The following is a 27,017-nucleotide window of genomic DNA, read 5'->3' as shown; positions in this document are numbered from 1 at the left end:
GTGTGCGCCGGCCTAGTGCCTGCGACAGGAAATGCCCCAAAACACAACATGGACACATCACATTTTCCCAAAGAAAACTGACCTGTTTTTTTGCAAAGTGCCTAGCTGGTGATTTTGGCCTCTAGCTCAGCCAGCACCTAGGGGCACTTAGCAAACCTATACATTTTTGAAAACTAGACACCTAGGGGAATTCAGAATGGGGTGACTTGTGGGGCTCTCACCAGGTTCTGTTACCCAGAATCCTTTGCAAACCTCAAAATCGGGCCTAAAAAAAAAAAAAAACTTTTTCCTCACACTTTGTGGATTGAAAGTTCTGGAATCTGAGAGGAGCCTCAAACTTCCTTCTACCCAGCATTCCCCCATATCTCCCGATAAAAATGGTGCCTCACTTGTGTGGATAGGCCTAGTGCCTGCGACAGGGAATGCCCCAAAACACAACATCGACACATCACATTTTCACAAAAGAAAACTGATGTGTTTTTTGCAAAGTGCCTAACTGTCAATTTTTGCCTCTAGCTCATCCGACACCTAGGAAAACCTAGCAAACCTGGACTTTTTTTAAAACTGGATGCCTTGGGGAATCCAGGATGGGGTGACTTGTAGGGCTTTCTCCAGGTTCTGTTACCCAAAATCCTTAGCAAACCTCATATTTGACCAAAAAAAACACCTTTTCCTTACATTTCGGTGCTGCAAAGTTCTGGAATTTGAGGGGAGCCACAAACTTCCTTCTACCCAGCATTCCCTCACATCTCCCGATAAAAATGGTACCTCACTTGTGTGGGTAGGCCTATTGCTTGCAACAGGAAATGCCCCAAACACTACTTGGACACATCAAAATTATCAATTACAAAACTATATGGTTGTGCAGAGGAGGGGCACCTGAGTTTTTGGCCCTGGGCTAAGCAGCCATCTAAAGAAACCTACCAAACCTAGACATTTCTGAAAACTAGACATGCAAGGGAGTCCAGGGAGGTGTGACTTGTGTGGATCCCCCAGTGTTTTCTTACACAGAATCCTTAGCAAACCTCAATTTTAGCACATTTCTGTGTGGGATCACTGTTCCAGCACAAATTTCCTACCACTCAATGTTCCCTTTAGTCACCCGATTAAAATGATACCTCACTTGTGTAGGTGGGCCAAGTGCCTGTGAAAGGGAAGAGCCAAAAACATGCCGGAATTGAAGGGGAACCAAAGTGAATCCAAAAGGATAGTTTAAAAAAAACGTTTTTAGGCTGGCATGTGGGGCTGAATTGTTATTGGTATAGTTGCGACAATGCTGGCTGGTAGGAATTTTGTGGATTCCTGCAGATTCCAGAAAGTTCCATCACAAAAATGTGGGTAAAATGTGTGATTTCAAGCAAAGTTGTATGTCTGCGGGCATGGTGGGTAAGAAAATGGTGCGGTGTGCATGTGAAGCATGCCACCCTGGACTTAACCAGATGTTTGGTTTTCAAATGTGTCTAGGTCTCGTAGATTTTTCTAGATGGCAGTGTCCCAAAGTCCAAAAAGTGTAGCCCTCACCATTCTAAGTGGGACGATTTTGAGGCTTAGCTAAGCTCTCTCATGGCCCAAATGTAAAACCAAAACCCAAAATAATCAAATGTCCTCTTGCTTGCCGTTGGGATAAGATCTTTTAGTGTGCAGGGGAGAGCTGAAAGACTGTTACCACCTTCAGTTGGGGTGGGGGCATAACCATGCCTATACTGGTTGGTGACCACCACCACACTATTTTTTTTTAATTCCCTGGCATCTAGTAGGGTTTCTGCACCCCTGCCACCCTCCCCCCAGGGGTGGATCGGGGATAATTACCCCATCTGCCCACCTGTGGGCAGAACAACTTTGTCCTCATTTATTTGTGGGTGGAGGTATAGACATAACCCCACCCTCTTTAAAAAAAAAAAATCTTTCCTGGGGTCTAGTGGGCTTTATGCCCCCCTTAGGGACAGATGGGCCTAATACAAATAGGTCGATCTACCCCCCAGGGGGGGCAGAAATGGCCTAAAATAAATTTGCCCCCCCTTGGGGGAGCGACCCTTGCCTAAGGGGTCACTCCCCATCTGTAAAAAATTTAAAAACTACAAATCCATGGTGCCTAGTGGTTTCTGCCCCCCTTGGGAGCAGATCAGCCTAATTAAGGCCCTCCCAAGGGGGGCAGAAATGGCCTAAAACATAACCCCCCCCCCCCAACACCCACCCGGGGAGTGACCCTTGCCCAAGGGGCCACTCCCCTCATGCCATTTAAAAAAAAAAAAAAAAAACTCCCTGGCGTCGAGTGGGCATATCTTCAGCCCGTTTGCTATGCGATCGGGCTGCAGGAATGCTCAGAGAGACATGAAAAGGAAAGGAAAAGCCTTTCCTTTTCATGCCTCCTTGACCTCCCCTACCCCCGTACCGAAGAGAAACTAATTTGTTTCTCCTCGGTTGCGCTGAAAGCCATGCTTCCAGCGCGATGGAGCTGACCTCTGATGAGCTCATCAGAAGTTACTGGGGATGGAGGGGTTAAGGGGTGGGGAGTAGGCTCTGGGCGGGGTGTGAAGGGGGGAACCAGGGGTTGAAGGGGAAGGGATTCCCCTTCCATCCCTTCCCAGGAGTGGGGGTGGGAGGCCCACGAGGTAGCACTCCCCGGGTGGGCCGGGTGCTGGACATAATCGTTATGTCCTCGGCACCCGAGCAGTGCAGCCGAGGACATAACCATTACGTCCAAAGCACCCAAGGGGTTAAATAGCTTACTTATAACAGCTGCTAGCTAGCACAACTTTAGAACACCTAAAAAAGTGTGTCTCACTGTTTTTAGTCAGCCCCCTCTAAAAAACTGGGACATGAGCCAAATTTGCAGAAAACTGCCGGGACAGCTGGTGAAAAACTGTGACTTTCCTGGCAAGCCCGTAACACCTGGTCACCTTATTCTTAGCTCAAGCACACGTAATCAAATTCTGGGAACTGCTTGCCTGGTACATACACACACATGAAGTTTCTCAATGTTACTGGGGAAATCTCATTCACCTGTTTTACATGTGCACGTTACTTAATTTGCACCATAACTGAACACGTTTTCATCAAGTTAAATGAAGTTATTTCATAAATTAAACAGTCCTTTCCACTAAACATGATGCATATTTACTATCACACTACCCTTTATCCAACTGATTTATTACCTACCACTACCCATCCCATTCTCTATATTAGGCATCCCCATCCCCATAAAAAATACAGTGTTCATTATATCAGAATACTTTAAGACAGCCGTTGTGTATGTTCCTACTTTACTTACATTTCATATTTTAATTCAAATCTCATACCATCCCTCACACTTTAATAAACAACAAATGAATAATGGCTCTTCAATATCAATTTAGAATAAAACTTTAATTACACTGTACAGCCACAGTTCTGTACAACACAACTAAACTAAAGTAACTCAGTATCTCTTGCTGAGATTAGACTTATTGGCTTTGCAATGCCTGTTTTATTTTAGCCTTGGGAGCTGGGGAAGAGCTTCCCCAGCAGTCCGAGGCATTTTTTGTTTTTCAGTGTATTGACTATAGGTCCGCATGGTGCACTAACGTCATTACCTTGCAAGTGAAATGAGCTGATCAAGGGGGGAGGGGGATTGCAGAAAGCCCACTAGACAACAGGGAATACTTTTTTAGAATATATTTGTAGGGGTTGGATCTTCCCAGCATTGGCATGGCAATGCCCCCACCCCAAAAAAATTAGGAGGTAGACTTTCTACTCCCCATGGAAGGCAGAAGGTGGTAACCGCCCCCTTCTGCCCCACGGCAGGGGGGAGGGAGGCAGTACGCCCACTAAACTACTTCTTTTTTTAATTGTAGGGGTGGGAGCTGCCCAGCATGGGCATGGCCATGCCCCACCCCTATAAAAATGAGGGAACAGTCTTTCTGCTCCCCCTGGGTGGGGGTGTGGGGGGCAGAAAGCCTACTGGACACCAGGGATTATATTTTGTATTTATTTGTAGCGGTGGGAGCTTCCCAGAATCAGCATGGCCATGCCCCCAGACACATAAAAATGAAAAACATTGTCTTTCTGCCCTCCATGGGGGGCCGATGGGGGCAAGTAGCCAGAGATTACTCTTACTTTTTTTTGTTTTAGAATTGTAGGGGTGGGGTACCCAGCATGGGCATGGCCATGCCCCCATCCCCATAAAAATGGGGAAAGTATTTCTGCCCCTCTGGGGTAATTATCCTCATCTGCTCCACCGGGGGGAGGAGGTAGAATGCCCACTAGGCACCAGGGATTACTTTTTTTATTTTAATTGTAGGGGTGGGTGTTGCCAGCATGGGCATGTCCCCACCCCCATAAAAATGAGGAAGTGGTCTTTCTGCTCCCCCTGGGGGACAACTAGACACCAGGGATTACTTTTTTTAATTTATTTGTAGGGGTCAGGACTGCCCAGCATGGACATGGCCAAGCTCCTATCCCCCTAAAAATGAAAAAATAATGTTTCTGCCCTCTGGGGGGTGAGGGGGGCAGATGGGGTCAATTAGCCCCATCTGCCACCCCCACCTCGGGGGGGAGACACAAAAAGCCCACTAGGCACCAGGAATTACTTTTTTGTTTTTATAATTGTAGGAGTGAGGGTGCACAGCATGGGCCTGGCCATGTACCCATCCCCATAAAAATAGGGAACAGTCTTTCTTCCCCCACCTAGGGGGTAGATTGAGGCAGTTACCCTCGATTGGCTCCCCTGGGGGGCAGAAAGGGGATCCAACCGAGATCAATTTAGGAGTCCCCAGGTAAGGATTGTCATTGTCCTTGGTTTGATCGGTTCCTGTCGCAGACACCAGGCCCAGCCACACAAGTGAGGCAACGTTTTTATCAGCACAGGTGGGTCAATCCTGGGTGGTAGGAATTTAGTGGATTCCTGCAAATTCTGGAAGTTCCCATCACAGAAATGTACAGAAAATGTGTGATTTCAGGCAACGTTTGAGGTGTAAGGTATTCTGGGTAAAACAACCTGGTAAGAGCCACACTAGTCACCCCATCCTGGATTCCCCTTGGTGTCTAGTTTTCAAAAATGTGCAGGTTTCCTAGGTTTCCCAAGGTGCCAGCTGAGCTAGGGCCCAAAATCCACAAGTAGGCACACTGCAAAAAAAAGGGTCAGTTTTGAGTGGAAAAAATGTGATGTATCCATGAAGCACTTTTGGCTATTTCCTGTCGCAAGCACTAGGCCTACCCACACAAGTGAGGTACCATTTTTATCAGAAGACTTAGGGGAATGCTGGGTGGAAGAAAGTTTGTGGCTCCCCCAACAGACTCCAGAACTTTCCATGACAGAAATGTGAGAAAAATTTGTATTTAGTCACAGATTTAAGTTTGCAAGGGACCGTGGGCAAACCAGCCTGGTGAGAGTCATGCAGGTCACCCCATCCTGTATTCCCCTAGGTGTCTAGTTTTAAAAAATGTAGGGCTCAAAATCCACTGCAAAGGCACACTGCAAAAAAAGGGTCAGTTTTCAGTTGAAACATTTGATGAGTCCATGTTGTGTTTCAGGGCCTGATCTGTCGCTGGAACTAGCCCTACCCAGACAAGGGTGGTACTATTTTTATCTAGAGACTTAGGAGAACACAGAACAGTAGAAAAAGTGTTATTACCAATTGCATTTCTCTGCATTTGTGCATTCTAAATGTAAGCCAGCGTGCAAGAAAGAAGATATTTTGAGACATACCCTCTAATTTACATGCTACTATGGATACCTACAAATTTGGATATGTGCAAATAACCCCTGCTTCTAAACTCATCTTGTGCCCATTACGGAAATACATTGGTTTCCTTGATACCTATTTTTCACTCTTCATATTTTACCACATAAATTGCTCTATACCCGGTACCTTGAGTTCTTGGAAAACCCACAAACCCTATATAGTCCCACAACCAAAAGTGTATAGTACATGTAATGGGTTATTGCTTTAGTAAATCAGCCATTGAGGCGAGAAGTTACAAATTAAAACACTGTCACAAGTGGCCATTTTTTCCTACTAATTTTTACTATTGTTTTATTTCAACACTTAGGGGGTTATTACAACTTTGGAGGAGGTGTTAATCCGTCCCAAAAGTGACGGTAAAGTGACGGATATACCACCAGCCGTATTACGAGTTCCATAGGATATAATGGACTCGTAATACGGCTGGTGGTATATCCGTCACTTTACCTTCACTTTTGGGACGGATTAACACCTCCTCCAAAGTTGTAATAACCCCCTTAGTTTCTTTAGAAAACCTTGAAGGATCTACCCAAATGACCCCTGGCTGAATTCAGAATTTTGCCTGTATTTCAGAAATTAGAGCTTTCTGGGATCCACCATAGATTTCACACCAGTTTACACCACAAACTGGAAGGAGGTTGAAAGCGCAAAAAATTGGAAAAATTGACTATGTCCAGTAAAATGCCACAACTGTGTTAAAGAAAATGTGGTTTTCTGAATCAAGTCTGCCTGTTCCTGAAAGGGGGGAATATGATGATTTAGCAAAACACAATCCTTTCGTTGATGCCATTTGCAGGAGAAAAAAAAACACACACACTTTCTTCTGCAGCATTTTTTCCCAAATAAAAAGCCCCAAAAGTTACCAATATTTTGGCCAATTTATCAGTCCGCTCCAGGAGAACACCCAAACCCATGGTACCTTTAGAATTCCCCCCAGGATGTTGGGGGAAAAATGACACAAATTTGGTGTGGATAGCCAATGTGGACAAAAGGTTATGGAGGCCTTAGAGCTTGCTACCCCAAATAGCCCCCCTCCCCCAAAAAAAAAAAAAAGAAAGAAAGAACTAGCACTGGGGAGGGGAAAGGCCTAGCAGCGAACGTGTTAATCACTCTGTGGTAATACAATTTTGAATTTTCATAAAAAACGGCCTACCATTATAATGATGAAAATCCACGGAGTAAGTAAGCTGCACCTTTATTTCAGAGGTGCTCACACAGAGACCGGCACTGTAGAAATCTTATAATGGTAATTTTCAAACAATGCTCCTTTTACTTTCTAAACCCAACTAAGTGCAGAGATCTGAGGGTTGAGGGAAACTAGAACAATAGTATTAAGTATAAGGTATCAGAGGAACATGGTTAAGCAGTTAGGCAGCCTGTTAATCTTTCTAATATGGGCAGGTAAAGGGATCAAGGTTTGACTGTGCGTTCTTAAGTTGGACATGAACGAAAGGGGGCTGGAAATCCCATTCCTAGAGTTGTATTATCTGGCGACACAGATCCAGCATGCAGCCAATTGGCAGCAATTGGGAAAAGCCAATGCTGGCAGGAGCTCTGCTTGAGGGGCACTTGCCCAAGTGCCTAGTGGTTGGTTTCTACCTAGACAAACACTGCTCGTATGTGGTCCGATGAGTGGTACAGGCATGGGAGAGGATGATAAAATTGGTCTTGCGCATACCATTCTATATCAGGACCGGAGGCTCGGATTATGCTTTCTCTTTCTTTACTGAAAATTCACAGCAGCCAATTAAAACACAATAAACAAAAAACGTAATCTCCCAAGATGCTCTAATCCTTGTATCACGTGCACCAATCACAGTATGTGACCTTAGTCTTTATAATGCTTAACCCCAAACGTCATATCCTCTTTCTTTGCTGCTTCGCAGCAGATAAGTAACATTTATCTCTCGTTTTTACTTTATTGTAAAGTATTCATGCAGTATTTGATTGTTGTATGCTAATTCTTTATAGCGACGAGATTCCGCTCGCTTCACTGTGTTAGTGAGTGTTTATTGTCTGTTTCTCGCCGAGTATTGACGGTGTTTTCATTCTCCGATTAAGTGTGGAGCGAAGCCGGAGTGTTCTACGCGCTAAAACGCGTAGTCTGTCTTCTATTGCAACGAAAGTTGCAATGCGCGCGATCCTGACGAGCCGATCCCCTTTCCCTGTGTATTTCATGGAGATTGGCTCGTTCTGACCAGCGCGCGAGGCATCGTGATTGCAATAAAGGAATTACAGAGACTTTCAGCACTCCCTGACGCCCAGCTTAAATCCTTGCTGGGTTGTAAAATCAAATCAAGGCTTTGCCTAGAGTGGTGGATACAGGCAGCTTCCTCCACTATTTACTGTTACGTGACTTGTATATATTTATATATCTATACCTTTGTTATATGCCTGTTCATATTTATATATATATATTTATATACAGTGTAAAGGTGTCTGTAGGGGTTTTTCCACTCCCCCTGTATTTTTCTGACTAAATTGATTTTTTATTAATCTCTATGGCTCAGTGGAGTGACCAGGATGCAGGGTATTACCCTGAGGATACTGACAACCAATTAGAGGTGAATTTGGTTGAGGCACTAGACTCCAGAGTGCAACAGTCAGTTAATGATGCCCTGGTAAGAGCGCTTGGCCCATTTTCAGGGCAATTATTAGAATATGCCCAATCCCAGGGCTGGATGGCTGGCAATGAATCCTCTATAGCGGAAGAAGTACTTCCTAAGGCACCTTCTAAGTCCAAGACTAAATCTAAAAACCTGACAAGGGACGAGCCTGCGGTGATTTACACGCAGATATGTTTGAAAAACTGCGTAGGAAAAGGAGTGCGGAACATAATTACAGCACTCAACAGGATTCTTCCTCCTCTGGGGATTCTAACGACCCCGATTCGGATGACTTAGCCGAACCAGCGGCCAGTAAAAAAGCCACAAAAAAAACAGCCCACGACCCTTCAATTTTTAGACTTCGTTCCTTCTGATATTATGCACCCTAGGTCTTCTAATTGGGCCCCATCTTCGGAGGTTGCTCAGTATGTGCACGCAAACATAAGAAAAAGTTTTGATAAAGAGGTTCGCTCTAGACTTAAGGCAGTCTGTCCTAGACCAGATTTGGACAATAATGTGACTGACACTCCAGAAATTGATCCTACCATGATCACATTTCTTAAAAAATATGCGAAAAGACCCAAGAAAGGTTTAGATAGATTGTGGCGCCTCTGCCAAGATAAATTACTGGATATGTCGGGACCCTTAACAAAAATATTAGATTTGGCTGTCGTTTCCAAGGAGTCAGACACCCCTGTTAACACGGACGTCCTCTTAGGTTGGGCTCAGAGGGCAGTATGTCTCTTGGGTAACACAAATTGTGCTATTTCCACCGAGCGCAGAAAATCTATACTCATGAGAATGGACCCTAAATTAGTAGACTTGGCCTCGTCAGAAGCGGGCCCGTCAGCCGAAGGTCTCCTTATTGGCTCATCTTTCATTAAAGAACTGGCAAAATTCTGTTTGACTTTTTCCACGCTCGATAAAGCTCAGTTATCCCGCAAAAAAGTTTTCAGAAGAGGCCTTTTTATCAGGGCTGGGCGTTATGGAGGACGAATGCCCAGCCGAGGTAGTTTCAACAGTCCCCAAAACTATTACCCGAGAGGTTGAGGTAATTGGTCCGGAGACCAAGCAGATACCACGTTCTACCCTTCCCGTCCCCGAGGAGGGAGATCCAGATTCCGCAGGGGACATCGTAGACAACAAGGAGCTATCCAAGACTCCTCCTATACTGGTAGGCATTATTCACCATTCACAAGTTACGCTTGGCGGAAGAGTGAGATTGTTTGTGGACAAATGGAAAGAGATCTCTGGGGATCCTTGGGTTATTCAGACTGTGACAGGCTTTCACCTGGAATTTATCAGCTCCCCGATCCAGGTAACCCCTCCTATAAATATGATTTTTTGCCACGAAAATCAGAATTTTATAGATTTAGAGGTTCAAACTTTATTAAACAAAGGAGCAGTAATCTATGCAACCCCTCACCCTTCCGGGTTTTGCAATCCCATCTTTGTAGTAGACAAGAAGGGAGGAGGTCATCGACTGGTACTGAACTTAAAAGACTTCAATTCTTGGATAGTGTACAGACACTTCAAGATGGAAGGGATTTACATGCTGAGAGATATCCTTCTAGAAGGAGACTGGATGGTGCGACTAGATTTAAAAGATGCATACTTCTCAATTCCGGTCTTTGCGCCTCACAGGAAGTTCCTCCAATTTCAGTGGACGGGTCATTGGATGGAGTTCACGGCTCTCCCGTTTGGCCTATCCTCGGCACCATGGTGTTTCACAAAGCTATTAAGACCAGTGGTGGAATGGTTGAGAACCAATGGTGTTCATCTTATCATATATCTGGACGACATCCTACTGATGGCGCAAGACTCCCTGACTTTATTGACACACTTGAATTGGACAATCAGTCTGTTACAAGATTTAGGTTTCCTTATCAATGCGCAGAAGCCATTGTTGAAACCAGCACAAGTAATAGAGTTTTTGGGTTTCAAGATCGATTTGATTCTTCCTGCGTTGAAGATTCGCAACATCAAGAGAGAGTTGAGATCGGCTCTACTCAGACCGACGATTTCTCTAAGGAATATTGCTCGTTTGGTAGGCCTGTTAGCCTCATCCATTCAAGCAATCTTTCCGGCCCCATTGCATTATCGTGCTCTCCAGAGACTGAAGATCCAATACTTGAGACAAGGGTTGAGTTACTCGGCTCTGATTCCTCTGACCCCAGAGGTCAAGGAAGAGATTCAGTGGTGGCTTCACCACATGGAAGCATGGAATGGCAGAGCCATCTTCGGATCTCACCCAGAAATTGTCATAGAATCAGACGCCAGTCAGTGGGGTTGAGGAGCTCGCTGCGGCTCTTTAGTGACAGGGGGACGTTGGTCAAGAGGGGAACAGGATCTACACATCAATTGCTTGGAACTCCTGGCGGGGTCCTTTGCAATAAAGAGTCTATCCCCGAGCAAGACAGACTGCTGCATTCTTCTGAGAATGGACAATATTTCAGCAGTCCGTTATGTCAACAAGTTGGGAGGCACAAAATCCAGAGTTCTTGCAGAGATAGCCAAGGAATTTTGGCATTACTGTCTGAGTCACAGATTAGTGATAATGGCGGAATATCTTCCGGGGGCTCAGAACACTGTAGCAGACTGGAACTCCAGATATCTGTCGGATCCCAGCGATTGGAAACTGGATCCGTTGATTTATCAACAGATAGTCCAGGAATGGGGTTGCTGCGAGATAGATCTGTTTGCGTCTCGACTCAACACTCAGATCCCGAAGTTTTACAGTTGGAGACCAGATCCACAAGCGATAGCGACGGATGCATTTTTACAGAATTGGCACTCTGTCCTGAGTTATGCGTTCCCTCCTTTCCTCTTGATTCCCAGAGTCCTGTCTCAAGTGCGGAGGCAGAAGGCAGACCTGATCCTGGTGACCCCATTGTGGAGGTCTCAGCCTTGGTTCCCTATTGCACTCCAATTAGTGTGTGCTCTTCCATTGCTCATTCCTCCTCGTCAGGACATGTTGTTGAGTCCGGAGGGCCTTCAACATCCCTTGATTATCTCGGGAACTCTAACGTTGATGGCATGGAGGGTGTCAGGTCAAGATGGAAAACCCCAGGACTTTCGCAACAAGCTAAAGACTATATCAAAGGAGCATGGGCAAAGAGCACCCACAAGAGATATGCTTCTGCATGGCGTAGATGGGAAAGTTGGTGCAATGGAAGGGGTATTAATCCCTTGGAGTCAAGTATTGATTTAATTATCAATTTTTTCGCGAAATTAGCTTCTTCTGCACTGGCTTATAGGACCATTAATAATTTCAGGTCTGCAATTTCATCGGGTCATACACATATAGACGGCAAACCGGTAGGTGAACATCCTTTGGTATGCAAGCTCTTGAGGGGTATTCGTTTTTCAAACCCTCCTCAAGCCAAATATTCAGTTCTTTGGGATGTGAACATTGTGCTAAAATTCTTGGATTCTTGGCCCAGTAATAAATACTTATCCCGTAAACCGCTTTCAGCCAAACTAACTCTATTGCTATGTTTAGTCTCTTGCAAAAGAGTGTCAGATGTTAGAGCATTAGACTTATCGGGTAGAATTTATTTTCCAGAAGGTGTAACCTTTAATATTTCCAGAAGAACTAAGAATAATTGCAGGTCAGTATCCTATCCCTGGTTTCCAGATAATTCGAAATTATGTGTGGTACAGTGTTTTAAGGATTATGAAGTGGTTACAGAAGAGTTTAGGCAAAACATGAATGGACAGGTTTTAATTGCATTACAGAAACCAATCAAGCCAGTTTCCTCTGCCACTCTTGCGAGGTGGATAAGGTGGCTTATGAATGAAGCAGGCATTGATACTAGTCATTTTGGTGCTCATTCAGTTAGAGAAGCCATGGCATCTAAATCTTTTTCTCTAGGTTCTAGCCTAGAAGACATTATGAAATCAGCAGACTGGTCGTCTGAGGGTACTTTTCGTAAGTTTTATTTTAAACCAGTGCTAGATGTGGCCTCTGTTGTTATGGGTCAGCTTTGAACTAGCATAATCCGAGCCTCCGGTCCTGATATAGAATGAAAAATATTCTATTTTACGCGTCAAGAATTTTCAATTCTATTAAGGACACGGAGGCGAGGATTATCCCACCCTATAATGAATAATGATGTTTATATTGTTTATGTTTTGAAATGTATTCATTTATACCCTCCCAGTGGGTTATATTGGGGTTTAAAATGATAATATTCTTATGTTTGTTAATATATTCCATCGTTATGAGAATATTACCGGCCTGTATTTACTATTTTTTCCAGGATCGGATCAGAAGAATTCTTGATGGTCTCTTCATACTGATATCGATGTGTTAAAGATCCACTCTTTTTCTTGAGTGGGAAGTCGACTTGAAGTTCCACCTGGTTTTTCCTTCGTTGAACGTTCCGTTACAGGATGAGGTTTCCGAATCATCCATTGCAGAAGAGGTCGTTGAGAAAGGAGTTAAAGTTACTGGTTTGGTCAAAGAAAGAGGATATGACGTTTGGGGTTAAGCATTATAAAGACTAAGGTCACATACTGTGATTGGTGCACGTGATACAAGGACTAGAGCATCTAGGGAGATGAAGTTTTTTGTTTATTGTGTTTTAATTGGCTGCTGTGAATTTTCAGTAAAGAAAGAGAAAGCATAATCCTCGCCTCCATGTCCTTAATAGAATTGAAAATTCTTGACGCGTAAGCTAGAAACTTTTTCACTCTTCTCTAGATAACTACAGTTATGGTGTTTGCAACCCCTTAATAATATTGATAAGAACAGGACTATCGCGGCGTGGGGCAACATACGACACATTTGGAGATTTGTATCTGGGGGACCACTGCATCACGTTCCTTGAGGCACAAGAGTGTTTGATGAAGGCCCTGGGCAGTTTTTGCAATTTGCCAAGCTTACGAAATCAGTCAGTGAAATTTGGACAGGTTTTCCCGACATGCCAGTAACGTCACATACATTAGACGTAATACTAGACCTGGGTTCTCCCAGACATCTAGTGGAGCACCGCATGCCCACTGGTCCAGGGATGTCTAGAAACGCCTGCTTCAAATTAGCGCACTTCTATGTACTGCATCGTGCATATCTATCACCAGCAAACTGAGCAGAATCTATCCAGGGAGATCAGATGACTGTTCTAGATGCTGTGCAAGGGGGCACTTTTCTACACATACTATGAATCTGTAAACATAGTGAACCACACTGCAATGGTCTAGTTCACCGGATACAAATGATTACATCTTTTCAACTGGAAGTTAGCGCTAGAAACGGTCTCTTTAATCTTGTCTCAGGCCTTAAAAATGGTACAGTGCACTACAGAATGACGCTACTTGGTTTAAGTCTTGGGGAAGAGGATAGTGGCTATTCGATGTTATCTCCTAAAGGTCCCACCTTACTTACGTGGACTAAGCATAGAGATGAATGGGATTTATGCTGCACTTTATGTTGATCGCGTAGTAGATCTATCAATCATGTTCCAAACAAAATGTATATATATATTATTTTTTTTAGGACATCCCCTGACGATGGACAACGTGTGTTCAGAAATGCACAGGGGAATTTGAATTGCACTGGGGATTTGCAATGCACCTTTGAATATGTTTGTTATGAACACAATGAATTGAAAAGAAAAAAACATGGAACAATAATTGGAAGCAAGCTGATTCAATTGATTACAGGTTGATTACAATTATGACTAAGCCTGGGAGAGGATATAGTTCCGCCTCATGTATCGCGTATGGGTCGCTATGTGCGCTCGCGTGTCCGTTGCACTGTATCTGTCAGAAGAAATTGTATGCTCAAGCTGCATCTGTAAGTTGTTTTATTTGTTGTATGCAAAAAACAAAAATAAACACTTTAAAAACGAATAACAAAACAGTCATCGAATTATTAGTAATACAGCTCGCAATATACTAGAACCGTCACTTTATATTAATTGACTTGTCGTAGCTTATAATGTAACAAAATCCATATCCTTCACATGAAGAATACGCTCGTTGCAACCCACTGTAATACTTTAACATTTATATTAATCATTTCGTCAACTGATTCAGGCCCCACCAATAATTTTGTGACCCTGGCTCCCAAGGCCGCGCCTCGTATGTCAGTCACTACCCAGTAAGGTAGGCATAAAGAACGAGGCCCGCCCATGCAACCAGCCGGTGGGTCTGCGTTATGGGTTCCCCCCACCTCCATCCACCTCTCAATCTCACCACCCGGTGTCAACCTTGCTCCAAACTGTCAAACTTTTGCAGCCAGGCAGTGGCATGTTCAATCATCTCCCCTCCTCCATCCATCCAGATTCGTCGGTGGCAACTTCAAGAGGGACTGCCGGCCAGAGCCCCATCTACTGTCAGCGCTAGGTCCGGCCATTCGTTATCAGGCAGGCCAGCCAAATCCATCCCCGCCCACAGACTTTCCTAGGAGAGTTCCGTTAGTGTTTACCCAGCACAAAGACGTGTGCGAAACCCACAGCCAATCAGCACATAGGGATTGTGCGCAGGCACTAAGATTGGCTAAGGTGCTGTTAATGGTGCAATCCTAGATCACCTTACACATTACCAGTCCCTCCACCTCCCAGACGACTCTCGGAATAAGTTCAGCCATGGGATTGGCTGTCGTATGCCCCGGATGCACTGAATTTATAGACAAATGTGTTTCATGAAAAGATCAGCGGTGGAGATCTGACGTCGGGTTGGATTTATTGATATCTTTGTAAGTAGCGGACAAGAGTTCATTCCACTTGCTTGGCGTTACGGGGCGCCCCTGAAATCAAAATGGTATTTTTTGTGTGTACAGCTTGGAAGGAAGCTATACTTTGGGATCAAGTAGAGTTTGAGGAGGCCGGAGTATGCAGATAGTTTTACTGGGTTTCAGCGCGAGATTGCTCTGTAACAGTACTACAGCACGTGCATGTTTAGCCTGCTCGCTGATGATCCCCTGGTGGAGGTGGTGATGCATCCTCGTGCAGAGGGTCACGTGTAGCGTCGAGGGCTCCAAAAAATATATGCATTGTTTTCAGCTCAGTTCAGTTGAGCGTGTATTTTTTAAACGCCTCATAAAGGAAACTGTAAGGTCGACTATTATGGTCTATTTAATTGGATGCTGTAAAACTCCTTTAATTTAAATCGTGTTATGAAAACATTAATTTCTAACTTCCCCTGTTGCCTGTGAAGAGCTCTCCTGTGTTTTGTCTGATTATTCACATCTTTAGCTGTTTGGCAGAACTCATCTCATCACGCAACTCACACAGACGAGTCAGTGGCAGCTAATACATCTTTCTGTGCCTCTTTTATTTCGGTAGTAGTCTGGCTGCCGTTAATACTTTAGAATGTTGCTTTCCCCACCGAGCTCCGTATCATCTCCTTCCTGTCTGCCTCTTGGTACCTCCCCCTATTTTTGTATTCCTTTCAAGCAACAGCAAAGCCAGTAAGCTTGCGTTGCACTAAAAGTGAAGTTCTCACGCAGGAAGTCCTTCAAAACGAATTTATTTAACCAGAGATAAACACCAAACCGCAGTCATGCAGGCACAACTAGCAACAGATTACTTATTCAAATAATGGAACTCTCTCACATGTCACAATGGAATGTAAGCATGTCACTGCAGCTTCCGCCCAGCTGAAGCTTGATAACTATATTACAAAACATATCCTTCCTTTGGGAAGTAAATAAACATTCCATAAAATATTAAACTTACAGAGAGCAATATACCATTAAACCCTAGACTAATACACAACAACAAACAAAACTAAGAAAACATCCGATTAAATCAAGGAAACACAACATGAAAAACAACAAGACAAATGCGCACTCAAAACATAAATGAATACCCAACTCTGCAGCATATTAAATCCAACAGCCTCTCTCCTCTTAACCTTTGATGCTTCTTAGCTGCAAACATAATCTTCCACACATCCTGGCGACCTTCTTATTCTCCCTTCTCTTCCAGTTTGGAGTCTACTTATAGATTCATCTCCTCACATATGAAAACCTGATGTTGCCTGGGAGCTGGTTTCTTCTGGCCAGTTTGTAAGTTCTTCATCATTCACTAATAACCAAGGAGGGCATGAACCCTCACTATCGCCCAACTTCTTTTCCACCATCTCTTGTCTCTGGTACAAAGCCACCCTCCTGAGATTCCACGTTTGTCCATTATCTAAGTTGACCCAGTTGCATCCAACAACGTTGCCTCTATAATGCCCACAAAATGTGGTCAACCCTTTCCCAACTCCACCAGGCTCGACTTTAACCCAATCTCCCTCCTGAATGAACCTTTTCTGAATGTTTCTTTCAAAGCTCCTCCTTTTTCTGAGGTACCTTCACAAATCCACGATGGAACCAATTTGGTTCCTGTCTGTCTACCCCGCATCATCTCAAAAGGGGATTTTCATGTGTTGGCGTTCACTGTGGTGCTATACGCTCATAGCATTTCTTTCACAGTATCATGCACAGGTAGACCAGCACTACATGCCAGTTGCATTGTATCCTTCACTATTTTGTATACCCTCTCCACGTACCTTGGGGACTGCACAGTAAAATAGCAGAAAACTTGTCATGGTCAGGAAGACATGTGAAAGGCCCAATTAAATCCAAACATAACTTCTCGCAAACCTCATCTACTTCTGATACTTGCTTGTTCCCTTCTAACTTACCTATGCCCTCTCTCAACCTTTTTTTTTTTTCTGAATCCTTGCACGATTCAAATTTTTCTACCCAGTCCTTAATTTGATTCTCCATGACTTGCCACCAAAATGTTCCCCTCACTCTTTTGATGGTCAGCGTTTGACCCAGATGTCCCTCATGTGCCAAGTTAATCTAGGTCTGACTGCCCCAGGTGGTACAAACTTTTCCTCTCTCATTATCAACCAACCCCCTCTCATTATCTACCAATCAGTTCATCTATCAATTTGAAAAACGGTTTTGCACTATTTGGTAAGTTACTCTCTCTCTCCTCACCATTCCTGTCACCAATTTTACAACACTCTTGAGCCTCATCCTGTTCCATTGCTCTGACCCAGTCTTAGTTTGAAACTGAGTTACTTAACACTTCTGTGCATCATCCATACTAGCCACCAATTCCTCCGTTATCAACTCAGACTGTTCTGCAGCTTTGTCAGGTAGCCTAGACAGACAGTCAGCCACCTTTTTTTTTTATTTTGAAACTCCGGCTCTTATTCCTGCAACGTGACTGCTAATCGTGTTAACCTACCAGAACATTTCTTTATGCCTCCTGGTTTCAAAACTTTGAGAAGGGATTTGTGATCCATCTTTAATGAAAATACAGTACCCCATAAAAGCCCCTGAAATTGGTAGTTTCCCAAGCAGCTGCTAATGCTTCCTGTTCGATGACGGAATCATTTTTTTCTGCATCCATCAACGAGCGTGAAGCAAAGCTAATGTTTTCTCTGCCTTGTCATGCATTGGTGCTAAAACAGCACCTATGCCTACTGCACTGGTACCCACAATAACACTGGTTTTTAATGCAGGCTGAAATTGTACCAACACCCCAGCTTGGGCAATATTGTCTTTGACCAATGTAAAAGCTGCATTTTCATGTCCATCCACTCATACTTCCTGTCCTTCCGCAATAATGCGCTCAAAGGCTCAGTTTTATGAGCAAAATCTTTTACAATTTTGGAGTAATACTCCTCTAGGCCCATGAAAGACATAGGTTTCTCCTTGTCACTAGGAACCTCAGCATTACTATAGCACTGATCAAATTATGTTTGGGTTTCACACATTCTCTTGTGATAAGGTAGCTTAAGTACTCCACCTCTTGCATAAGGAACACACACTTCTCTTTACGCAAGGGTAAACCTGCCCCCTTCAATGTTAACAGCTCTCTTCCACATCCTCTCCAAACACAGTAATATCATCCTGGAAAAAGATGACCGTATTAAGACCAGATAGTACCTGGGTTATCAACTGCCGAGTAACACCTTTGCCAAAGCAGAGCCCAAACGGAAGTCTGCAAAATTGAAACATACCCTCAGAAGTTTTTAAACAATGTCAAATGCTTGGAACATGGATGGAGTTTCACTTGACGGTATGCACTCCTCAAGTCAAGTTTTGAGAAATATTTTCCCCCAGACAACATAAGAAACAACTCCTTTATGTTGTGTAAGAGAAGACTATCCATTAACATATTCTCATTCAGACTATGCAAATCAAGACAAAATCTGAGAAACCCATCAGATTTTCTAGTAATAGCCACTAGAAACAGCCATTCAGCAGCCTCCAGTATATCTATTACACCATCATCCAGCAGTTGTTTTGTTATATCGTTTACTTTTGCCCTTACTGCAATCAGAATCTTTTAAGCAAAGTGTTTAACAGGAACAGATTTTTCCTTTAATTTGATCTTGTGTACATATTCTTTTTCTTCGCCAAGCCTATTTTACAAACTTCCTGAAGTCGAGCTAAAAGGTCCTTCAAATCACTTTCTTCAATCACCATTACTGTCTGCTCTCAGATTTAACACAATATGGAGGTCGTATTGATGTGACCGTCCCAAAATCAGAGGACCATCAGGAGCAACAAACTCCTTTCCTGTTTTCTGCCACCCTGCAAATTTGATTTGTGTATTTATAAAGCCCATGACTCATATGTCAGCTCCTCGGTATCCCTTCAGAAAGATGTCTGTGGACATCAGCTCTCCTTCTGGCCACACAGCAATATACATCCTTTTAGGTAGTATGGTGTATAACAGTGGTTCCCCACCTTTTGACTCCTGAGGACCCCTACTGAATCATTAGTGGAAGCCGGGGACCCTCAAGCAATTTTTCCAACTTAAATTTCCAACATTAAAACAGTAATTCGCAGAAAATACACAAACAAGTACACACCAAACAAATACTCGAATGACTAAAGATATAATTATTTTAAATTGAAACATTTTAATGGGAAGGTTGTCGCTTCATCTCAGCGACTAACTTTTCAATGTTTTGTTTTATTTAGGAAAGTTGAATCCTTAGGTCAGATTCTACATTTCCCAAGTGATTTATGTTTTTACTTTTTGGCTACATAAGATTTAAGAAAGCCTTTTAACATAGATGTGTGGTGGGGAAAGGAAGTAAAACCACAAGGGTCTCGCCTCTCTCCATAGCGTCTGTGTCACATGTAATTCCCTTGTTTTGTATCACCTTTCATACCAGTGTAGGGTGTTGGAGCACTTAACAGGGGGCTACAAGGAGGAGGATTCACATGTCATCCACACTGGTAGATGTTTTCTAAAAGTGCTTGGTCTGGAGAGGCACAAACCCAGGATTCAGAACACAACACAGTGGTTAGCGTTGGCTTTAATAATAAGAAAATATTTCTGCGCAAGAAAACATTTTTAGCAGCATAAGAAAAATGAAAGACTGGGGGAAAAAACAGCTTTCTAATTTGTGCCTTGCAGTTTGCATACAACTCTTTAATGGCAGTTCACCGCTCACTGTGCTAGATTACGATTGTAATTTATGAACAGCACAGTAACAAAAGAATCTCTGTGACAAAAGCAGTATTTCACTGTGCTAGGCACATGAAATACTGTTCTTTGCATGATGGAAAATCTTTGCAGCAGACACATTAACCATCTGCGCTACCTTGTACTGCCACTAGACAAAACTCCCAACTCTCTCCAGCAGGTACATTAATCACTAGAATTATCTTGACGCTAAAGCTGCGAGATGTGAAGGAAACTTTGCAGTGCTTTTAAAACAGCTGCACAAAGGAAGTAATAAATATAAAACAAGCATTTGCAATGCAACAGGTCTCTCATTTGCTCAAGTTAGAGCTATTAGCGTTGTAAACTCCTATTCGGACTTTTCTTGCCACATAAATTGAAAGAAAAAAAGATGTGCGCAATCACACTGTGTAAAACCCAGCGCGATTGAGCTGAAATTGAAAACCAAAAAAAACTAGCGCGATTGTGCTATGTAAAACCCAGCGCAATGGTACTGTGTGGAAAATAAAAAGATAAAGTAGTGCAGAAATTAGGCTGAAAACATGGAGCCTCGTATGTTTTCAGTAGATGGCCAGTGCGCTCGAGGAGGGTTAAACACCAAAAAAGGTATGACATATGCATGCCTTTCATTAATGAAATCAAGCGGATTTTAAAGGGCAAGCCCACCAACCAATGAAAATAACAGGCATGGCATGGTTAAAAGCCCAAAGAGAGATTATAACAGGAACAGAGTGCTTGTGCGCTCAACCTTAAAAAGGATCGAGTAAATGATTGAAGCTCCCACCTGACCATTTCTGGTCGTTAGTTCAAGTTACAGTATATATTTAATGAAGAGTGCTGCCCACCACCAACTGATTAGCTTTTATGACTCATTCCTTATGAAGAGGCAGGGTACCCAAAACTTGCCCTTTGTAGGAGAAGGGGGTGTCACAAGAGGTCTCCCTATTGCTCTCCACAGCTACATCCGGACTAAGAGCTTCAGAAAGCTGGTGTTATTTTGGGTGGGTTTACCCTCTAAGGTACTGGAAATGTAGCTAAGGAAATCATACTTCTGTTCAGTGCAAGAAGGTGAACTTCCTTTGCATAGGGGACATACCAATGTAAATGAAGTCACTATATATGAAGTACGCTTTGACTGATGAAAACAAGTCTGATTTCTCCAGCAATTGAGTCTACCCAGAAATGCACTCTACTGAGTACTGCGAATTTATCCATAATGGGTGGTAGCATTTTCCTGTGTAGCAACTTGGGTTACCATCTGCTGGTATGCTATCACCCTATGTTCTGGGGGCCTTGGTCCTGAGACTAAATCTTTTTCAGTTGATGAGGAGTAAACAATTGAAAATATTTTACAAGTTATTGTTTACACGAGGATGCACAGCATCTCCAAATAAACTCAAACGGATTCAAATGACTGCAAAATCAGGCAGGTAGAGTGGACCTGAACCCTACAAACATGACCGCATTGAATCAGCAATGGGCGTTTTATGTAGTGGCAAATACATTTCTCTTTCCCTCACCATCTGCTTTCCCTGCAGCCCACTTTGTGTGGTAGTGTCTCATGCACCACTTGGTGGTGTTTCCTTGTGCCCCGTGTCCTCTAGAGCCTCATGCCATTCTACATCTTTTTGTGACATGGCTGTCTCAAGCTGGGTCTAGGGATGGATTACGACTGAATGAATGACTCCACCTGGGCGTGTGCTGCTATTTTGCCACTGGCATTGTTTTAATTGACCAACACTGGAAAAAGACGGTGGGCCTCCTACCTATACCGCTGTTGTGAACCATGAGCAGGACTGCTCAAGCTGCTGTTCTCTAGGGGCCTATCACTCAAGAATCCAGAGCGTCTGGTACTTCAGGTAAACCAACAAAGTTAACTCGAACATTGCTTGTGCCTCTACTGTTAAACTGAATGGGATTTGTCTACTACACACATTGAACCTCTGATAAAATGTTTTACTAGTAGGACACGATTGAAATGCCCTACATTAGCATGAAAGCTGCTTGCCTATGCCATATTGATCTCGCACCTTTGCCATATTCTTAACTAGCTGTATTCAGCGTGATTATAATCTTGTAGCAGCCCTATTACAAACCTGTGCCTGACTGCCCTTACTTTGTGTGGTATTATGTTTTTGTTTAGTTAAAAAAGTAATTCTATTTTTCTCGAACGACTGTCACCGGGCTCCTCAGCTTTTGTTGTTGTTGCATAAATGTTTTAATTTCTGAGATACTACCCCTCCTCCGTACTCGATCCCTGAGAAGCCTTAGACTGCTTGCCCTGCGAGTCAGGTGCTAAAAGAGTTTACATGGCACATTGTTTTCAGTTATATATACCCTCAACTGTGCATTCCAATGTCCTACAATTTCAGTGGATTATTGCCCTGTTCAATTAAGTGCTACAAGGAGTGTCTTCCACCCGTTTACACACAAACCATGACACTTATAGATTCTCCTGATGGTAGAAGCAGTTCTACGGCGCACATTTTTCCTCTCAAAGCCTGATTCCCGCAGGCTACATTAAATTAAAAAAATCCCGTGTTCTCAGAAATGTATTATAACATTATTACAGTGTTTCAATTCATCAACCTGATTTGAATCGTAAACACAACTTAATTTACAACTTTCCTGGCGCAGAACTGCAAGATTCGCACCAAACAATCACTATGTAAAATGCTCATCATTGAACTCAGGTTTCTCTCCAAATTATAAGGTAAGCACAGTTTTTTGCCTCGATGCATTTTGGACCGAATGCGCCTTCAGTGGGGACTCCCGAAAAACATGAACGCCTATGTTACACAGGATTTTAGGAAGTCTCAACAACAGTGGGACAAAATGGAACTACTCCTAACATCAGGAGCAGTTATCATTGACATTGTTTTCAGAGTCATAAATTGATCAGGGCCTGGGACATTAATGGTAAAAAAGCCTCTGCCCCTATGGTTGAGGCTCAGTAAACCATTCTTGCTCCCTGACGACTAAACGGGTTATGACACACATTGACATTGCCCCTTTCCTTATTACATCATTGCTGCTAACCAAACGCACATACAGGCTTGTATGTTATAGTATCCCTTCTTTTTAGTCCTCGATACGAAAAAGCGTAAAAAATATTTTAGTCATATTTGAGGAAACCGTTTAGTCAGGTGTGGTCATGTTATTGTACAGCAACAACAAAAACAAGCGAGATCGCGCTGCAAACAAAAGATAAAAAGTAGTCCACAACCCTGACGGGAAACAGCGAGCCTTGCATGTTTCCAGTACTTGGTCGATGCGCTCAAGAAGGGCTAACCACCGGAAAAGGCATGACGTAAGCGTGCCTGCCACTAATGAAAGCAAGCAGATTTTAACAGGCAAGCCCACTAACCAATGAAAGACAACTGGCGTCAACGGGGCTCCGAACCCTTTTCTAAGTCCTAAAGCATCTCGCAAGCACATGCGACGCAGGCTTGACCCTAAACACACGTTTGTCAGTGGCCCCAGCTGGAGAAGTGCCTTCCTCCCGGCACAGGCAGGCGGACCGCCTGGGAATGTGTCACAGACTCATGGGGGTCCGCGGACCACAGGTTGGAAACCACTGGTGTATAAGGAAACTCTATTTACTGTCAGTGTTAACATTTTTCCATTGACTACAAAGTCAGCCTTGGGATGTGTTCTTCTCTTTTCCGGAACCATACTTCCACTTATACCTTCACTTTGACCATAAGTACTCTGGGTTCCTGTTCTTCCTCATCCACCAGTGCTATCGTCTTCTCTGCAGCCTTACACATGCATGCAAAGTGTCCCTTCTTGCTGCACTTGCAATACTCCTGACCCAGAGCAAAGCAATTCTTAGTCTGCCATGTAATAGTTGCCGCGACATCTGTGACAGAAACAAGTCATTGTCTCCCCTGATGCATTTGGTGACCTAGAACCTCCTTGTTGCATTGTTCTTGTTGGAGCTGCCACTTGAGGAGTGAAATTTATTCTTTACTACATTCACCTCTTTTTCATCCCCTATTGCTGCTACATCAAAGACTTTATTCTCTTGACTTGTATTCTCATTTCACACATGCACTAATCTGACTGTTCCACAACTTTTGCAAAAGCTATAGAATCTTTCAAAGTACGATTACTGGCAGCCCACAATCTTTTTTTGTATTTTCATGCTGTTACATTGGACAGCTAAGTGATCCCTTATCATTTCTTCTGTCATCTGCCCAGTGCTTAATTTGTGCTTGTTTGTTTCCAGTGCGGAGCATCGGCACTTATTTTTGAGGGCCTGCACTTAATTTTCTGCCTCCAGCATTTACTGTGAGCAAAAGACACATAAGGGAAAGATCGAGGAAGAGAAAACGAAAAAGCGTCACAATGGGAGAAAGCAGAAAGCTGCAAGAGTGAGCTGGAGGGGCAGGAAGTAGCTGTAAATGGATTAAAGATCCCGAGATGGCTTCAGGATTATGCTGCCTCGTGTTTGCACATTTAAATGCAGCAGCCGCGTACTTAAGCGGAGGACTTTGGGCACAGGCGCATTTTTATTTACAAATTAAGCACTGCATCTGCCCAAATTGACACTTTGCTTATAATTCTCTGTCTGGCCACAATAGATTTTGTAGATCCGTGCAGACGCATCACCACATTTACTTGTTTTACATATCTGGTTTGCAGTCGCAACACTGCATCCTTAGACACGTCTTGCACTTTTTCTCCTTGATGTTTCGTTATCGGTGGAAGATATATGAATACATGTTGGCCTTCTTTCCCCAGTGAACCCAACAGTGATGCCTTTTTCTCTGATTGCTGAAAATCTGGCACCATCAAGAGGCAAAAGATAGTTTTCCAAGCAACCAATCCAGTCCTCCCACTCTTATCGGAGGTCCCCCTAGTATCATCAAGAAAGAAGGTGTTGTTGCTGTGGCATTACCATTGCCAATATACTGTTTCCTTTTGATGTTCTACTTGAAATGTCCACTTGTATCACTAGATGGCAGTGTATACTGAGTATCTGCTATATTTAAACTGTGACTTCCTCGCCCAGGGGTCTTCAAACTGGGGGTGCCTCAAGTGATCGTGGTGGGGCTATGGCACCAGGCTCTGGCCAAAATAGGGATTATGCAGATAACAGGGCTTTCTTTTAAGCAAAAAAAAAACATTTATTGCATTTTTTAAAAAGCAACAGAACTTAACTGCAATGTTTAAATAAGCCTAGACATATTTAAACATTGGCAAATTAATAGAATAATTGTCAAAAACTCTGGTGGGGGCAGTGATTTCATCCCCTCCCCCTCACGGGGGGGGCGACATTAACAAGTTTGAAATCCTCTGTCCTAGACTGAAGTCTCGTTGCTCTAAGCATAGAAATGTAACCAATCAGTACACAGGTTATCAGCACAATGTCTTTTAAATTTATTCCAGTCTGAAAAGAAAGCGGGTGATGCGAGAGAGAAGTTCACAGCAACGGTAGGGCGCAGCCTTACATTGTTATTTATTTAAATAACACACAGTTTATTAATAGGCCACACGCTTCAGCAGGTCTTCAACGATCCCGACATTCTTGCAGAATATACTTTTGTGTGCATTTAATATATCTTGTAATACTGTTTCCATGCTAATATTATAGATCACAAGCTGTATAGTACCCTTTAACCATCCTCTCTGTGGTTTTGTGGAAAGTAAGGTGTCGGTGTTAGGTCTAGGTTTTGACATAACAGCTGCCAAACAGACCTTTTGCTCAAAATATACACAGAGTGGGCTTAGGGTATGCCCCTTTCAACCATTGTTTTTTTCTTCTTCTTCAGTCCTCCTCTTTAAACCATTGGCATTATACTTTGTCAATCACAGCATGGCTGAGCTTGGGGGAGTATTTTTCTCTCACCTATGCTATTGGTTGTTTGGGCACATTTTTCTGCCTTAGCTCGACTGATTGCACTGATAATAAATACACAAGGAACTAAAGTGTGCTAATGTTGCATGCATTGGCACATAAACCCAGACTTAGTGCCTTTGCCTTAGATTGTATGCATTTGATACCATTACTGTTAAGATATTCTGTCATTTGCCTTGATGTGAAATGCACAATAGTCTCTTGACGTTTTTTTGTCTTTCTTTTTTTTTTTTTTTTTTTTTTTTTGCAGCACCTCTTCCCTACTCACTCTCTCTTCCAAGAACATAACTGCATCGCTTGTAGTAATTTTAGCTCGAAATTTAATTCAATCCATTTGTTTCTGTAGTGTAGGATAGCTACTGCTTATCTTAACTCCTGTGGTAAGGTATGTTTAGGCACAATGAAATCTAAACCCATTTTCCATCATGTTGCTTCTGGTATTTCAACTGATGGAAGCAGTATGGTCCAAATAATGGGTCTTTTTCACTTAATATATGCTCTGGACAATATTCTACCCAATCCTCTGCTTCAAGTTCTAACCCCAAGCCACCATTAATTTTCTTTCTGGATGCCTTTTTGACAATGTCACCTCAGTGGCCCGATGCACCCGTGTAAATAGCCTTTGTCGCATGTTGATGGATGCCACTAGCCGGTCTCCAATGAATATCCCTCTTTTGTGGACTGCTCTGTGTTTACCTACCAATAAGGTTACCACCTCACTTCAGGTGATTATGGAAATTGTCTCCAATCTTGATCACTTAAGCTACAAATCGGTGATTTCAGTTGTGTTAGTCTAATTAGTTAATAGGAAGCAAAATAAGACTTCCAACGTCCAGAATGCATTATGCTATAACACAAAAGTCCATGATTGGAAACAGTATCGGTAATAACTTGGGTAGAGGTGGTCACACTACCTACATTTTTGTTCTCTTATGACTGCTTCCAATTTTCGTAAGTGTTCAGTTCTTTGGCCCGTTCTCATTTAAACTTCGTAACACCATTTCATAATTAGCTTTGTTTCTGTTATCTGTTGATGCTGTGGGTGATTTTCTTGATGGGAAGTCTTCCAATTGATTTCTTTTCATCCTGGTAGGTATTTCATTTCTAGTACTTTTGTTATCGTAAAGCCAGATGAGCCAGGCTCTCTTCTCTGACTTCTAGTATGGTTGCCCATATGCAAGCTTCTCTCTTCTGACTACAGCATACATCTGTTCCATTTCAGTGGGTGTTCTTGCAGCACACGGTAATACCTCTTCTCTTTATGTCATTTTTTGGTGTTAATACAAGTCTGTAGGCTGGCGTCCACTGCCATGATAAAGGCTCTTTATTAATGCAAATAGTTTAAATCTCTTTGTTTTCAAAGTGTATTTTTTACTTTCTCAAAACCGGTTGT

At 43.1% G+C, this 27,017-nt stretch overlaps 1 protein-coding gene across 2 annotated transcripts in view; it reads left to right on the top strand.

Moving 5' to 3' along the window:
• The first annotated feature begins 14,931 nt into the window (after window positions 1-14,931).
• Window positions 14,932-27,017, top strand: part of LOC138246177 (uncharacterized protein ZSWIM9-like) — an 83,978-nt gene continuing 71,892 nt past the window's right edge. For both annotated transcript variants that reach the window (XM_069200499.1, XM_069200500.1), the window contains exon 1: window positions 14,932-15,029. The gene's annotated coding sequence lies outside the window, so the exon portion shown is untranslated. The remainder of the gene's footprint in view (window positions 15,030-27,017) is intronic.

Source organism: Pleurodeles waltl, chromosome 7 (assembly GCF_031143425.1).
Source record: "Pleurodeles waltl isolate 20211129_DDA chromosome 7, aPleWal1.hap1.20221129, whole genome shotgun sequence".
Classification (NCBI taxonomy): Eukaryota; Metazoa; Chordata; class Amphibia; order Caudata; family Salamandridae; genus Pleurodeles; species Pleurodeles waltl.
This window is presented reverse-complemented; position numbering and strand designations above follow the sequence as displayed.